The sequence below is a fragment of the Microtus oregoni genome, unplaced genomic scaffold, assembly GCF_018167655.1.
Source record: "Microtus oregoni isolate MIOR12 unplaced genomic scaffold, Mior012 000025F_ref0000491, whole genome shotgun sequence".
Taxonomy (NCBI): Eukaryota; Metazoa; Chordata; class Mammalia; order Rodentia; family Cricetidae; genus Microtus; species Microtus oregoni.
In genome coordinates, this window is record NW_024543084.1 from 30655668 (window position 1) to 30673757 (window position 18090).

General features: G+C 40.1%; 1 protein-coding gene across 3 annotated transcripts in view; it reads right to left on the reverse strand.

Annotated features, from left to right (window-relative positions):
- The window catches only part of Marchf1 (membrane associated ring-CH-type finger 1), an 803748-nt gene extending 798664 nt beyond the window's left edge, over positions 1-5084 (reverse strand). For all 3 annotated transcript variants that reach the window (XM_041674955.1, XM_041674953.1, XM_041674949.1), the window contains exon 1: positions 4884-5084. The gene's annotated coding sequence lies outside the window, so the exon portion shown is untranslated. The remainder of the gene's footprint in view (positions 1-4883) is intronic.
- Positions 5085-18090: the final 13006 nt, after the last annotated feature.

Sequence of the window (18090 nt, forward strand, 5' to 3'; positions counted from 1 at the left end):
TTGAGTAATATGTTTAAGGTAATGAAGGAAAGGGCATAGAATATAAGTAAATTGAGATCTATAGAACAGAATTAAATGTACCTTTGAAAATATGACAGAACATCCATAGACAGTCTTGATAGTCCAAGGGACATATGTAGAAGATGACTAGTAAGCTGAACAAAAGGTCAAAAGAAATATTCAAATTGTTGAGAAGAGAATAAAGAATAGGAAATAGTGAAACAAGTAAAAAAAATATGCTGGGAGTAATAGATCAATTCATCACACATGAGCGGATAGAAAACACAATAGTAAGCTGTCTGTGAAGAAATAAGAGTCAAGAATTCAATGAATTTCTCTTGACACATATGAAGATATGAGCTCACATATTCAAGAAGATCTGAATTCAAAGAGAAGAGTACAAAGAAAACTACATCTGGAAACATCTCACTAAGGCTGAAGGAAAGTAAAAACAAATAAAATTATCTCAAGATTAGTCAGATGCCAAGACAAACAACTTTCAAAGCAACAGTAAAACTTGATAGGTTTGCAGAAAGACATCAAGGAACAAGCTAGTTTCCCGGAAAAGAAATGTCACTAAGTAAAAGTTGTGCCATCGTAAATCTTCTTTAGGATTACCTTATGTAAAAATGCTTTCAGTCATACAAATGAAAAAAAATAATTAGCTAATTTTCAATTAAAATGTATTAATTAACAACTTTATAATTTGTCAGAGAAAACTGTAACAAGTGAAAGGTTAAAAATATGCCACTGATTTGAAATGCTAGATGATTGAAACAGATATCAGAAACTAAATTCACAAGTATAAAGTTACTTTTTAACTGAAGGATTAAAAATTTAAAAGTTATTGAGCTCATTGTGCATATTCATCAGATTTCTCTTCCTCTGGGTTTCCAGTCATTGCCATACAGGACTGCTGTCCTGCTCCATGAGAAAGGCACGGCAGAGAGGCTCATCTGCCCTTTGTGCTCAAAGAAATTGCTTCAAAGAAGAGCATTATTTATCATGCTTGATCACATGATAAAGTCAAAACTGCAATACTTTTTATTCCTATTGAGTTTATCATTTGTGCATGATAAAGCAGGCAATCTGTTAGTAATACGCTTAAGCACATTAAGATATAAAATGTTTCCAATGTATACTCAATCATTATCAATATATAGTAAATCGCTAATGGTCACTTCTAATTAATTTGTCTCAAAATATCTATGAGGGCTACTCTTGGATATCATGAAAATCAATCAAATAAACCTCTTTAAATTTATATTCACTTTACTAGTTCTGTTCTTACATAGACTTCTGAGTAATATACAGTATCTTTAATTCTATGTGTATAAACTTCATTAAAATTTTCTTTATTCTTTCACTAAAATATATACCTGGCCTAATGAGATGGATCAGTGGGTAAAGGCATTTACTGCTAAGCCAAACAACCTGGGGTCTATCCCCAGGACCCATATGGTGGAAGGAGAGAACCATCTCCTGCAAGTTGTCCTCTAACCTCCCTACTCAAACTGTGACACATATGTGCATGTACAAACACACACACATACGCACACATATTAAATAAATATAATTAAAATAAAAATATACTTGCTAATATTTAAACAATCCTGTGACTACTGATTTTTGTTCTTGTTTCGTAATTGCAAAAGTAATTACGGTACTAAAAGTTTTCAGCCATATTTTGCTAGCCAATATCCATTTCAAACAATATCCAAAACAACACATATCATGTTTTGTGATCCATAAGCATCCTTCAACCAGAAAAGTCATAAGATGAAGTCATGGAAAGATCACAAGATGACCTTGTAATTAGGTTCAAATTACAAATTTGCCTGAAGAACTGAAAGAAGTTTCAGATCCTGGAGATGCTAAAGTGTCTATTAAATCAACAAGCTAGAAACATGAAAATAAGAGACCATTAAACTGTTATGAACTCAGCACTGTGTATCAGCTCCTCTTGGAAACCATCCAGTATCCTGGCATAATGTCTGTGAAGGAAGAAGACCCTACTTGGACACAGGTAGCACCATCCCATCATCTCGGGGCCCAGATTAAAAAGAGGAAAAAAGAGTAGAAATCTCAATGAGCAGAAACATTCCCCTTTCTCCACTTCCTCTTAACTTGATGTAGCCAGCCATTTGAACAGTGGCCCAGATCTGAGTCGTTCTGGCCACCATGTCTCCTCGCCTTGATGGACTCTAGTCCTCTATGTTGTGATTCAGAATGAACCTCTGCTCACTTAATTCACTTTTTATCAAGTATTTGATCAAGGAGAGAAGAATAATTGATGCAGTGCTCTTCCCCATGGTGTCTACACATCACAAGCATATGCTCTGGACAACATGCTCTGGCTTTGTGTCTGTAATAACTTCTGCCTCTTCTCCTTTTCTAGTTCAGAGTCCCTGCGTAGTAAGGTAGCCAACGGACTTGTGAATACGTAAATAACTCTATGGAAATAATCTCAAGTTCAAAGTCACTATTTAATTTTCTGTGCTTTTAAAAATCATACTGTACTGTCTATCAACTGTATAATATTCAACTATGGGACGCTTATATTTTGTGAAGATTTTCCTAAGATATTCCATTACACACACAGTAAAATGCTGAAATATTTTCAGGTTTTTTTGGGGGTGAGTAAATCAGTAAATCAGTTTTGAAGTAAAGCATTTTAGATATGAAATGCAATCTATTCTTGGTTTTATATTTTAGTTAACCTGTAAATGGATAAATCTTATTTTTAAAGGCAGTATCATTTGTGAAATATGAGTCAATTGTGACAAAATGTTCTGCTTGTTGTTGGAGGGTTGCCTGTTCAGAATTGTGTGTGTGTGTGTGTGTGTGTGTGTGTGTGTGCCTGGTTTAGGTCAATGTATATTTTTGTGTGTAGTTCTGGTTTCTCTGGGCTAGTTTAAAGAGTGTCTGCTATCATATTACCAGAGGGAAGCAGTCAACATGAGCAACAGGTATTAAGAAACCTTTTCGTAGAGCCCAATATGCTTTATAGTACAGATGTAAAAAAAAAAAAAGTTATAAAGTAAGCCTTTGAAGACAAGAATTCAAAACACAACACAATAAACATTCTCTTTTGGATTACAGAAAAAATGCTGTTGCCAATTTCGGGAGTCCTAGATCAAGGCAAACTCTCTTTGGTCAAATTATCTGCCTCTACATACAGCTTCACATAATCACAGACTTGGTTCACCTCTCAGACAAGATGAGCATGTAAAGCCCAGAATGTACATTTCTCCATCAAAATACCAGTCTGTGGTAGCCTTCCTGGCTCTATGACTCATATTTATAAATATGAGTCCTAGCAGCTCAGAGCTTTCTTCGTTCCCAGTGCATGCATTGCCTGTCATCTTTCCCTTGAAAGGAGCACAAACTATCAGAAGAGGAAATCATCGATGGAGAAAATGCCTTTTGATCCTCTGTCTTAGAAGTCCTTCATTAAGATCAGGTATTTTTAAAGAAAAATAATAATAATAATAATGTAAAGGAAAACATTAAGCCTTTTACAGGCAAAATAAAATGATCTTTGAATTATAACTGGCATTGCCTTATTCTGGTATCTTGTCATTATCTTAGGGACCCCCACACCCAATGAACAGTGCTTATTCCACTAGTCCAGGAATGTAAATTAGCTACTAAGTTTTTTTAAACCTCTCCAGTCGCAGGTTTTGGAAACCCGTTCTTTTATAAGTGAACCCACAGTCTCAAGATTTTATTGCTTTCTATCTTTATCACAAGGTGGTTGGTGGGAGGATGGCATAAACACGATTGCTCCTATGGATATCACCATTTCCTTGTGATATGAAAATTGGACTCTTCCCAAGCAGTGGGAATTCATAGATAAACCATGTGTCCCCTGGGCAAGAAGCCAGCAAGCTTGGGTAGTGGTGTTCTGACGCACAGGGTGCTACTCTCACGGAAGGCACTTGAGCAGTTTCTGAATTGCTTCAAGAACACAAGCAGCACCACAGTAGAGATAGTGATGCTTAACCTGTTTATCAAATAAATCTTTTTCCATAGTAACAAAAGAAATTGCCAAGCAAACCTGGCGCTGTCTAAATGCACACTGGCTATGGCTCTGCTTCCATTCACTGGCCACAAACAATACCCCTAAGAAGCGCGTCAGAAAGGACAAAAACATTAAGAGCCGTTCTCGGTAAGTTTGCTGTTTCCCTTGTACCACTTGATATAAAACTTATACATCTCTCTGCCTTCAATATCCACTTCTCTTTCTTGGGATCCAAAAGCCAGCTCCACACCTGGATAACTGCGACACTCAGCCCTGAGCGCAGGACCCTTCCCGTGTCCAAAGTCCCAGCTCTCCACTTCCCCTGCCGCAGGAACACAGTGGCATCTCTCATCCAGGCTGGGGCAAACCAGGACTGAACCCAACAGTTGGAGAGTGTGCTTCAGGTTTGAGCGCATCGCATCCGCGTTAAACCCAAGACAAAGGCTATACTCAGTCTTTCGTGGTTAGCGCCCTTCCCAGGGTAACCCGTATTAGCTTTCTCTCTCAAGCCCACCCTATGAGCCTGGAAAGTCACCGACAGGAATTGCTTTCAGAGGGGTGCGGCCGCGGGTGTAAACAGTGCTTACTTGTAGTCTACCAAGGGAACTACCCAGGCAGCACCGGGCTGGGGAAGCCTAGCCAGAGATCCTGCCTTCAGCAGCTTGGGTACTCCTCTCAGCAGAGGAGCAGGACCTCCCGCGCGGAACCCACCTGGGCAAAGGCACCTGCTGCCAGCGCTCCAAGACAGTAGTGTGCCAGCTCTTGCGCTCTGAAGCAGCGACAAACCTCCCAGGAACACAAGCCAAAGAGAGTGTGGACTCTGCCTAAGGTTGATCGAATGGTCTTTGCAATCACTCACCGGGGAGGGTGAAGTCGCTCAGGCGGCCGGAAGGCTGCCTGCAGCCGGCATCCCAGGGCAACGGCATCCTCCCATCCTTTTGTCAGTGACTGGTGGTGCACTCCTCAGCTCACAAACGTGCAGTCGGGTGGCAGGCAGCCCGACTCTGGCTAGGCTCCCCAACCCTCTTCCCTCCTCTGAGCCTCCTCCCCTTCTCTGTCCCCCTCCACCAGCGGCACTCACTGGGCTCCCATGATGTCATCCAGTGGAAATCTGCCATGCTCAAAAACTGGAATAATCCAGCGCTCACGCGGGGAAAGCAGAGCAGGCAGAAGATGCAGCAGAGGCTTTAGGAGTTCCCAGAACGTAATGTGGACCCTACTGTTAACTGGAGTCAAGGACAGGACACAGCAGGGACTTTGGAAAGGGGGTGGGGGCGCACAGTGGTGCCAGAAGCTAGGAAAGACAGTGTTTTCTGCTCTGAGGATTCTTAAATCAATATGTAGATTAGTGACGAAAGACATGGGTATGGAGAAAGTTTTGTCTATTCTGTTGTTGGTCTTCTTTTCACTTCTCGGGAGTCACGTTTCTGTGATGATTCTTGTGCTGCAGACAGGATAATAAAGAGCACCTCAAGAAACGCTGAAGCTAAGGTCTCAACAGAAAGTTCAGGGTGCCTTGTCAGTACCTGCCTTGGGTATGTGCATCTAAAGTTAAGAGGTGATAAAGGGTGGATGATCTATGACTTTTACACTGTGAAGTCTGCTGCTCTGGGATTGGAAGCCACCAGAATCCCTAGCTATCTAGGTAACACTCCCCTCTCATGCTAGCAGACAACCTAGGGCTGCCACCAACGAGGGAAACAAGTCACAGAACTTTTAATCAAAGGTGTGATACGGGCTCCTATGCTTTAATGCTTTGTAATACTCACAGAAGTCCTATTAGAGGAAACAGACCAAATAGCCTTAAATAGTTGCAAGGTTTCACCAGTTTTAATACATATGCACAACCTACAATCTGAGGTCCAGGTCTATATGAATCTAGAACAGCTGCAGGTCAGAAATTCTTGCTGTTAAATACCAGTCACTGGTCCTGAAGAGGTCTGCGTGCAGTGGTTAAGAGTGCTCACTGTTCTTGTGTGGAATCTGGATTCACATTCCTAACCCCCTCAGCCCCCATCAGAAGATTTACCTTCCTTCACAACTCCAGTTCGCAAAGATGAGATCCAGTGACCTCCTTTGATCTCTGCAAGCACCTGAACACACATGATCCACAAACACAACTCAGGCCCACACAAATACACATAAAATAAAATAATAACTCCCAACAAAACAAACAAACAGCAAGCTCCAACATCTGAGGGTTTATACCCTCAGCTGTCTGTGATTCAAGGAGACTCTTGACTTTCCCAGGATGACCTACCACTTCTCATCCCCAGAAGAGGTTGGGCTACAGAAATCATCAGTGTTGACTGTGGAAATGTAATTCCAATACCTGAGAACAGCATCTAGACTCTTTTATACAGAATCACACCTGCTGGGTAGCATTTATTACTAATGTAAGTACAGTTTAGAACTCTGTGTCTTTTGTAAAGAGAACGAGGACCCCACATAGCAACAACTGTAGCGACGACACTGAAGCCTAGTCACCATGTTAGATAGGTTTGTTCATGCATTATGAAATTGTGAAATTCAGTAGGGCTTCTCCCAGGAAAAGATAATAAACTACCTGTAAAAAGGCGAGAACAGCGTTGGAGCAATAGCTCAGTTGATATAAGCACTTGCTGCTCTTGCAAAGGACCAGAACTCACAACGACCTGTAACTCCAGCTCCAGGGTACCTCAGCTAAAGACAGAGGCTCATGTGCACATCTCTTAATCATGCTGGAATGCTGACTGACTTGGTCTTGTCTATGTTTTGTGCAGGCAACCACAGCTGCTGCCAGTTCACAATAATCCAGACGTGTCCATTAAACATTGTTTTCCCCTGGTCTTCCTTGATTTCTGGCTCTTAAAATAGTCTCACCCACTGTCCCATGATATACTCTGCACACTCAACGGAGGGTACGTGTTCTGTTTATGACTGAGCTCTCCACAGATATTAGCTCTTTGTACTTTGACCGGTCTTGGGTCTCTGTATAATCACTGTCCACTGAAGAAGCATGTTTCTCTAATAAGGATTGAAAGCTTCACTAATCTATGGCACAGAGATGTCTATTTAGAAAGTAGTTAGATACTGTATCTACTTAGCAAAATCCTAGCAGTAGGCTCACTCCTGTGGTTTATGGTCTCCCCAGTTATAGGTTCTGGACCAGGCTTATCGTGCCAATAATGAGTTTACGCCTAAGGAGCAGATTCTAAATCTAATCAGAAAGCAGTTCGTTATCCCCTACTATTTGTGCTACTATTATACCCACGGACATGCTTCACCAGGAAGATCATTATTTAGCTCATAGAGCTCACGGCTGGGTAACTCTGCTATTGAATCTCACTCTATGGCCAGCACTGCACCTTCCGGTGCTGTGACAGTTAATTAGTGAGAAATGAGTGTCAAGTCAGCGTCAGCTTGATCTCCTCAAGTTCTGGGACCAAAGGGTAAGAGTTCTTTATCATATGGTCTCACCATCAAATTCTGGTGGGCAACCAAGAATAAAGTTGACGGCCTATATGGTTTTGGGGATCTCTTGGGTCCTTCTGACCTACAAATCTCAGGGGAAGTATTTGAAGTACTTGGTATGAGGTTTTTAGTCAGCCATATGTTTTAATGTTTAAAATTTTAAGATATTAATCTATTAGTTCTTTCTGAGAACAAAAGACCATATCAATGTCATGAACAACTTCTAGAAATGATTATTTTTTTAAATATCAAAATAGTGAAGATCGTTTTGAAAAATAATAGCAAATCTGAGATAAACTAGTGAAAACACTGAAAATGAAGGATTTGGGGGTGAAAGTAAAGGCAGATTCTGATGTGGAAAAGCACTCCAGTTGCATTATAAAATGAATTAGAACCCTTAATGTAAGGACATCTGAGAAGGTAAAGTTGTAAAACCTGCTTTGTGGGTGGGTCTTTCATACCCCATTTGTCTTCACTGTATCTTCTGTTCCTAATTATTATTGAAACTAGTGCACAAGCACAGAAACAATGCTAGATCTGGAGATGTTAATAACCTAACCATAGAGACAAAAAATTCATTACTAGGCCTGCTCTAAATAAGAAAGAAAGAAAGAAAGAAAGAAAGAAAGAAAGAAAGAAAGAAGGAAGGAATAACATTGCTCTAGTGACTACGGAAATCCTAGCTGTTAAGAGTACTGGGTGCTCTTCCAGAGGACCCAGGTCCAATTCTCAGCACTAACATGGCAGCTCATAACTGTCTGTAGCTCCAGTCCAAGAGGATCCAACACCCTCTTCTACTTCTGTCGGCACTATATCTGCATGATTCACAGATATATAAACAGGCAAAAATATCGATGCACATAAAATAAAATAAAATAAAATAATGACAAATAAATTACTACCTTTAAAAAAATTAAATAAAAACTGTCACCAGTGTTAGTGGTTGATATGCACTGGTTGTTTTCAGGTTCTTGGCCTCTTCTTCAAGCAACTGAAATAAAGACACAGATTTGCAAAAGCAGCAACTTTATACAAAGCCAAATAATTATACAAAGCCAGAAAGAAATGTATTAGTTAACGGGCCTGTTGAGAAATGTTTTGGCAATCACCATGACTTTTCGTCTTTAAAAGTTGAGTTTATCCTACACCTGGGGAAAAAAAAACTTGTCTTATTAAAAGATAGATACATAGTGAGGGTGCCCGTAATCCCATAGTAAGGGTGCCTGTAATCCCATAGTAAGGGTGCTTGTAATCCCATAGTAAGGGTACCTGTAATCCCATAGTAAGGGTGCCTGTAATCCCATAGTAAGGGTGCCTGTAATCCCATAGTAAGGGTGCCTGTAATCCCATAGTAAGGGTGCCTGTAATCCCATAGTAAGGGTGCCTGTAATCCCATAGTAAGGGTGCCTGTAATCCCATAGTAAGGGTGCCTGTAATCCCATAGTAAGGGTGCCTGTAATCCCATAGAAAGGGTGCCTGTAATCCCATAGTAAGGGTGCCTGTAATCCCATAGTAAGGGTGCTCGTAATCCCATAGTAAGGGTGCCTGTAATCCCTCAGTGAGGGTGCCTGTAATCCCATAGTAAGGGTGCCTGTAATCCCATAGTAAGGGTGCCTGTAATCCCATAGTAAGGGTGCCCGTAATCCCATAGTAAGGGTGCCCGTAATCCCATAGTAAGGGTGTCTGTAATCCCATAGTAAGGGTGCCTGTAATCCCATAGTAAGGGTGCCTGTAATCCCTCAGTGAGGGTGCCTATAATCCTACAGTGAGGGTGCCTATGATCCCATAGTGAGAGCCTGTGTTGATGGAAGCACTTGTTCATTTCCCAGCCACCCAAACCTGAAATAATCACACAGAAACTCTATTAATTACCATGCTGTTTGGTCAATAGATTAAGTGTATTTCTAACTAGATCTCACATATTAAATTAACCCATTTCTATTATTTTGTATTTTATCATGAGACTTGTGGTTTACTGGTAAGGTTCCAGCTGGCAGTTTGCATCTTTTCCTGCAGCAGCTGCATGGTTTCTCTTTGACTCCATCTTCTTTCTCCCAGCATTCAGTTTAGTTTCCCCCTAGTTCTATTTTGTCCTGTCATAGGCCCAAGAGCTTTTTTATTTGTTAAGCAATAAAAACAACAACATATAGAGAAGGACTTTCCCACATAGAGCCTGTAATTTCATAATGAAAGTACCTGTAATCCCACAGTAAGTGTGCCTGTAATCCCACAGTGAGGGTGCCTGTAATCCCATAGAGAAGGTGCTTATAATACCATAGTGAGGGCACCTATAATAGAGTGTGTGCCTGTAATCCCAGTAACCCTTCAGTGGGATGAAAGGTGAAGAGTAGGGAGTCCCCAGAAACCCAACTCTCCCAGTGTGTGCAGCAGGAAATCCAAACAAAAAGAACCTGTCTCAAAGGTGGAAGGTGAGAATTGACCCCTGAGGTTGTCATTTGACCTCCACATATGCATCATGATACAAATTCAGATACACTACTGTTCATGCACAGACATGTACACATACACTGTAAATATGCACACAAGTCTTTTCCTAGTAGCTGTTGGCCTACCAGCATCCTTGCCTGAGAAATGACAGATTTCATTTCTAATCCATGTTTTTCAATTTCCTTGTAATTTTAAAAGTGATGTTTCAGAGTTTAATAACTGCTTGAGAATTTAGTAGTTCTTTGAAGCTGGGCATGATGGTGCACCTCTGTAGAGGCATGAGGATGGTAAGGACAGTTGGAGCTGCTATATCGCTGGTTTGGAACTCATTTGCATAGGGAGACTCTGGGTCAAAAACCAAAAGGATAAGAATCCAGTTTTAGTATTTTAAGATATTTTTATCCAAATGAATGGCTAAAGGCTACCAAAATAAAATATTTACCTGTTAGATCAAAAAATTCAGGAGTATTAAAGTTCTTTTAAAATTTTGTATCTTAAATCATATTTTATAAGCATAACTTACATTCTAAACTTATTTAAATGATGAACATATTAAACCTTGACCCTGAAGATTTAGAGGGGCTGTCTTAACTCAGCCCCCATTATTATGCTCTGCTGTACTGTTTCCATGATGCTACATGATTTTCTTCACAAAAGCAGCCAGTGATGTGGTGGTTTAAAAAGGCAGACAGATAGACGAGAGAGGGATAGAAGGAGGGAGGGAGGGAGGGAGGGAGGGAGGGAGGGAGGAAGGGAGGGAGAGAGGGAGGGAGGGAGGGAGGGAAGGAGGGAGGGAGGAAAAAAGGGAGAAAGAGAAAAATACTTCCCCTTGTGTCTTTATGTCTTCTAACAAATACAAACTTTTTATGCTTAGGCTTAATTTAATTTAATATACTAATGCATAGCTACTAATTTTTTTTAATTTATTTATTTATTAAGGATTTCTGCCTCGTCCCCACAACCGCTTCCCATTTCCCTCCCCCTCCCCCGATCAAGTCCCCCCCCCTCATCTGCTCGAAGAGCAATCAGGGTTCCCTGACCTGTGGGAAGCCCAAGGACTGCCCACCTCCATCGAGGTCTCGTAAGGTTAGCACCCAAACTGCATAGGCTCCCACAAAGCCAGTACGTGCAGTAGGATCAAAAACCCACTGCAATTGTTCTTGAATTCTCAGTATTCCTCATTGTCCGCTATGTTCAGCTAGTCCGGGAGCACGGGAGCACCGGACAGAAATCTCAAGGTCCAAATCAGGAGCAGAAGGAGACGGAGCACGAGCAAGGAACTCAGGACCACGAGGGGTGCACCCACACACTAAGACAATGGGGATGTTCTATTGGGATCTCACCAAGGCCAGCTGGCCTAGGTCTGAAAAAGCATGGGATAAATCCGGACTAGCTGAACATAGCTACTAATTTTTAAAGCAAGTTTCCTGGGAGATACTGATCAGTAGGCAAAATACTGGCTGTATTTGACCCGAGTTCAAGTCTCCACAACTCACTAATACCAGGTGTAAGAGTGTATGTGTATAATCTCAGTGTTCTTGGAGCAAGACAGAGGTGGAGACATGAGCTCCCTGGAAGTCCTCAAGCCAGCTATCCTGCTGCACACAGTAAGAAACAAGGAGACCCTGTCTCAAACAAGATAAAGATGAAATGGACACCATGTGTGACCTCAGACTGACATGGGTATCATGATACACAGATCCCACACCCATGTATATGTATGTTTGTATATGAGCACACATTTATCATGGTAGGCTTTACCAACTGTTGATATATAATAAATAAAATTAGAAGTTATATTACAAAACTCACGTAACGTGTCAAGTGTGTGCAGCAGTGATTATATGCTTTAGTCTGTTTTATCTTCAATTCACCCCATGCTGTGTCGATCACGGTAACTTTCCTTACACTTCTGAAAAAGGAGACTTAATAGAGTCGCAAACATTGTCCAGGGAACTAAACTAGCAATGAGTCGGAGATAAGACTTGATTCTATCAACCATCTCATCTCAAGCCTTTGTTCAAAACAACAACTCTTAGATACATTTTTCTCTGAAAAACAGCAATGAGAGCAGAGTGGTATACTGCTGTGATGGTCAATATTGTAACCTGATGTGGTCTCGAGTTACTGGGTGACAAGCATACCTGTGTGAGGCGCTGTCTAGATCAGGGTAATTATGATGGGAAGATTTGCCTGCTGCTGGTCTCCCAAAACTCAGAAAGCCAGTCTCTCTCACCTCCCTCTCCCTCCCCTCCTTCTTGTTTCTCTCCTGTCCTCCCTCTCTCTTCTTCCTCTCCTCCCTCTCCTCTTCTCCTTCTCCCCTTTCTTCTCCCTCTCCTCCCTCTCCTCTCTTCCTCATTCTCTTCTCTCCTCTCCTCCCTCTCCTCCATCTTCTCTCCTCCCTCTCCTCTCCTCCCTCTCTCTCTCTCTTATCCCTCTCCCTCCCTCTCCCTCTCTTCCCTCTGGCTTTCTCCTTCCCCCTCTCCTCCTCTCACAGTCTCACTCCCCTCACCTTTCTGTTTGCTAACAGGATGCAAGGTGAACAATTGCACCAATCTCTTACTGCCCTATCAACCCTTCCATGATGATCTGCACCCTCAAACTGTAAGTCCACATAAACCTCTTGTCCTGTTTGTTTCATGCCAAGTATTTTGTCACAACGATACAAGTAGCAATCCAATACCCACATCTGTATATTTATATGTTATATTTATATTCTATTTGGTGAGTAGTTTGATTTGGCAAACTTTTCCATCAGTTACTAAGTTTGTCACTAATTTTATTTCCGCCATCATTTTAGTGAAATATTTTCAAAATTATTTATGAAGAGAGGATACTAAATTAATTTTACTTTTTAGTTCATCCTTAGTCTTAGAAATTATAGTGGCTTTTCAGCTATATTTTAATAAATAAAGCCAACCTGAAGATCTGAAAAGCAAAGCAGCCACTGGTTCTTACCTCAACCTCAGTCCAAAATGGCGATCCTGCCGCCAGGTATCTCAGAATGAGACTGTGTCTGATAGCTGTTTCCTCCCATTTTATAATCCTCTCTAGGGCTGGGATTAAAGCTGTGATTAAAGGCATGCATTGCCAGTTTCTATGGCAAACTAATGTGACTACTGGGATTAAAGGTGTGTGTTACCATTACCTTGTCTGTAAGGCTGACCAGTGGGGCTGTTTTACTCTCAGACATTTAGGCAAGCTTTATTTATTAAAATACAATTGAAATACCACTACAGGAAATAAAATAGGATACAGTGACTTTGTACCTAGAAAGAAATTAGTATAAAATAAATATTTTTTAAAAGCTTATAAACAATGAAATTAAAGAAAAATAAGCAGTACTTCAGAAAATACTTTCTCTATACTTGATCGTTCAGTGGTATGATTTTTTTAATATTTTATTTTTTCTTTTTATTTATTTATTTATTTATTTATTAAAGATTTCTGCCTCCTCTCTGCCACCGCCTCCCATTTCCCTCCCCCTCTCCCAATCAAGTCCTCCTCCCTTGTCAGCCCAAAGAGCAATCAGGGTTCCCTGCCCTGTGGGAAGTCCAAGGACCACCCACCTCCATCCAGGTCTAGTAAGGTGAGCATCCAAACTGCCTAGGCTCCCACAAAGCCAATACGTGCAGTAGGATCAAAACCCATTGCCAAAGGTCTGATCTCCAAAATTTATAAAGAACTCAAGAAACTAGACCGTAAAAGGCTAATCAACCCAATTATAAAATGGGGCACTGAGCTGAACAGAGAATTCTCAACAAAAGAAGTTCAAATGGCCAAAAGACACTTAAGATCATGCTCAACTTCCTTAGCGACCAGGGAAATGCAAATCAAGACAACTTTAAGATACCATCTTACACCTGTCAGAATGGCTAAAATAAAAAACGTTCAGTGGTATTATGAAGGCAAACTGTATCTAAATAAAGATTGCCATCACTACTGTGAGCACTGAGTTCATCATTTTTCAGCATTACAACCCAGGAGCCCATGTGGTTATCATGGAAATTCATATTCTCTGGGCTCGGATGTATGGCCAGCATTCATTCAACAAAAAGATTCGGTGCAGATACTTTTTCAAAACCTTTTTTATCTGACCTCTTTTGATAATTGGCTGTTTAGCAACTCTGTTAACAAGGATTAATTTGAATAGATTGGCAAAAAAAGGTTAAAAGGCACACATGATTAGTCCTTCAAGATACACTGTTAATTTGGAGTTTTACACTAATTTCTCATTTATAAACAATTTTTAAATAAATGAAAATCTTCACATTTGTATGATATGCTGATTGATGCAACCGTACTTATTGCATTCTTCTGATCTAAATACTGTTATAAATACTGATCTAGTGTTTTGACATGGGCTCCAGAATATATATCTGCAACTAAACATTATTATTAATAGGTCAGGGATCTACCTAATGGCTGCAAGCATAGCTTCCTGATACCCTATCAGCTCTGCTGGCCACTAGTACTTCCATGACATAGAAATGACCTTTTATGAATTGTTTTTTTTTTTTGGAGGTAGAAAAAAAGGGATGATAAAGTTTTCTTCTTATAAAGAAGAATTCATATTTTAAAAGAGACACATTTCTTGTGGAAAGAAAAAAGATTTCTCTGTAGTTGCAGCCAGCAATGAAGAAAGCTATTTGAAGTTTTTACTAAAATAAAAGTTGAACAATAGAAGTGCTGAGTGGTTGGAGCCTATGTCGGTTGCTAAGTCTGTAGGTTAAGATTTTTCTTAATCCGATGTTCTGTCTACTTGCCTATAAAAATATCATTCATGATCTATCCTCAGTATTTCTACCTGTATCTTACCATGTATGTTTTCACAAATTGCTTTAATTACCTTAGTTGATCTTATACATACGGAATGAAGGCTAACATGGAATCAAACATAACATGATCAGTTACTTGTGTGTAGAGCAGACTTCTTTCCGAGAACTGTATCTTCTTAGCATCACAGGAAAATCCCTGGAATTGTACTTGCTGAGGAAAGTCTCTAAGAGATATCACTTATTTTTCAAGCGGACTCTGATTCTTGAACTACACAGAGTCATGCAGAAAAGCCAGAATGCTGCAACCTTGCTTCTGACCTGAGGGTCTTAATGACATCCTCATGTCTTAAAGTAATTCATTTAAGTATGTCATCTCATCTCTCATCCTCACTTTAGAGAAGTTATGAGGAAAGAAAATGCTAACAGCTCTGTACTGGGCTCCCTGACCTGAGTCTTGTATAGCATACATACATATACATGTACCCCATGTGTGTATCTGTTTCTAGAAATCTGGGACAAGAAAGAAAAGAAGAAAGAGGGGGGAAAGGGTGGAACTGATTCTGTTAAGGATCTTTTCTACTCCTGGAGACATAAAAATAGAGTACTGAAAGCATGCACTTTTAACAGTTTCTATTTCCAAAAGGACATGGGTACAAGGTAAAAGGTAAAAATAGGAGGTGCCTTAATTGAGTATTACAAAGAGGAATACAAAGAGATAAGAGATAAGAGGAAAACTTAAATAGCAATAGATATGTTTTTAAAATCCATAGGGAAAATTATTTTTCATGCTTATTTAAAAGTACATAGTCTGTGTGTGTGTGTGTGTGTGTGTGTGTGTGTGTGTGTGTGTGTGTGTTTGAAGCAGAGCTGATGCCAAGATTGCCATTGCTCTTCATTACCTCCTGGAACTTGAGCAGACTCTATTAGGAAGATAGCACACACTTTGCACATGGGACTTCAAAGAACTGAGTTGGAACTGACCTAGAAGGCTCCTCCCTGAGGTTGATTGTCATAGCACTGGAAGACTCTAGGCAAGCTGCTAAGGAAGAAAAATAATCAATAATCCCATCTAGTCATAAATATTACAAACCACAACAATGACTGATACCAGTAAACTATTTCCAATAGTGCAATAGTAACCTTTTTATCTTTGGAGTAATCAACAGCTGTGTAGTTGGATGTGAACACCATTCAGTGAGACTGTTCATAATTTATACTGTAAATGTAGTCAACAATCAGTAGTTGGAGAGGTCACAGACCCTAGAGGAAAATATATTGCTGCCATTTTCCTAAACGAATATAATTTCTAACTGTAGTCTATAACCTTAATCTTACATTCAAAGATCTGAAGAGCTTTCACCCAAATCAAATTAACTTGTTTTAGCAACAAACTATGAAAGCAATCCACAACTGGCCAAAATGCAGAGAAACAGTAAGTGTGAAGTGCCCTGCATCTACAGTACAACTTCTACACCTAAGACTCAGGAAAAGTTGACCAAGAGTGGGATAAGAAGATGACCAGGATGCCTCCTGTGAAATTGTGTCTTCTAGAAATGGCAAGAATGCTGCACCCATGAAATCTCAATGATTTTTGATCTGCATCCTGTTGAACATAAATTCAGTAGACTTGCATCCTACTGAAATAACCAATCTCTCCCTTCAAAATGAGAAAATATTTTAAATGATTTTATCATAATTATTTAAGTCACAGAAATGGTGTTATGATTTCCAGTCAGTGTTTCATGTGTACTAATGGAGTCCTGTAATGTGTGAGGAATAGCATCACCATGGCCTTTGCATTCTGTTCTGTGAGAATTTCTAGAATAATTCACCCTTTTTCTTGCCCATGGGCATTGCTCTCATTTTGAGCCTTTTCAGCTTCTGCTTGCTATTCTTTTTGCCATCCATCAGACTTATTTTCTTTTCTTTGGGTTTCTCAGTGATCCAGAAGAATGGCTGGGGTCGGTGTCTTCTTATTCAGTGGCTCCAAGTTTGGTTTGGTTTTATTAAAACAAATGGATGAGGAGGATGAGAATAATAAAGTCAGCATCAGTTTTCTCCAATTCACACTCACAATTGTAGTTTATTCCTGATTTTAGTCCTCAGTGAGGCTTTCATAATACCTGAAGTTCTGTCAGGCTGAGATGCTTCATGACTTTAAATATTTCTAGAGCTAACAAGTTCCTTACATAACTCTATGTACATCTCATCAAGGGTTTTATTTGCTAACATACCTTTGATAAGCTTTAGAAAATTGTGCTTTTTCTTAACAAAGCACAGAACAATACATTACAATATTCTGACCATTGGGGTTGTCTGTAGAGACTACATGTCTATAGAGACTACATATCTGTAGAGACTACATGTCTATAGAGACTACATGTCTATAGAGACTACATGTCTGTAGAGACTACATCTCTATAGAGAATACATGTCTGTAGAGACTACATCTCTATAGAGACTACATGTCTGTAGAGACTACATGTCTATAGAGACTACATGTCTGTAGAGACTACATGTCTGTAGAGTTTACATGTCTATAGAGACTACATGTCTGTAGAGACTACATCTCTGTAGAGACTACATGTCTATAGAGACTACATGTCTGTAGAGTTTACATGTCTATAGAAACTACATGTCTATAGAGACTACATGTCTGTAGAGACTACATCTCTATAGAGACTACATGTCTGTAGAGATTACATGTCTATAGAGATTACATGTCTATAGAGACTACATGTCTATAGAGACTACATGTCTGTAGAGACTACATGTCTATAGCGACTACTACATGTCTATAGTGACTACGTGTCTATAGCTTGTCCTTTGTCTTCATTACAGAACCTCCCTGACCAGGAAAAGAATCTCCTCTGAAATGCACACACGACAAGGTTAAGTTCCTGAGCAAAATCCTCTACATATATATCAGTTGTGTCATTTGGCCCTATTGTGGGACTCCTAATAGTGAGAATGGGTCTGACTCTGACTCTTTTGATGACTTTGGGATCCTACTCCTCACACTGGGTTCCCTTATCCAACCTTAACACAAGGGGAGGCTCTTAGTCTTAGGACAACTTGATATGCCAGGTTCTGATGATATCCATGGGAGGCCTCCTCTTTTCTGAATAGCAATGGTAGAGGAGTGAATGGGAGGGCAGAGAATAAGGGGTAGGGAGAGACTGGGAGGAGAGGGGGGAAGGGAAACTGCACTGCAGTCGGGATGTAAAAATATTACTAAGAATTTTGTTTTTAATTTCATGGCACCTCATCACCACAGCAGCAGTTCCTGATCTGAGTCATTTCAAATGGTCTGCAGATCTTATACATGCACATACACACACACACACACACACACACACACACACACACACACACGAGAAAGGGGAA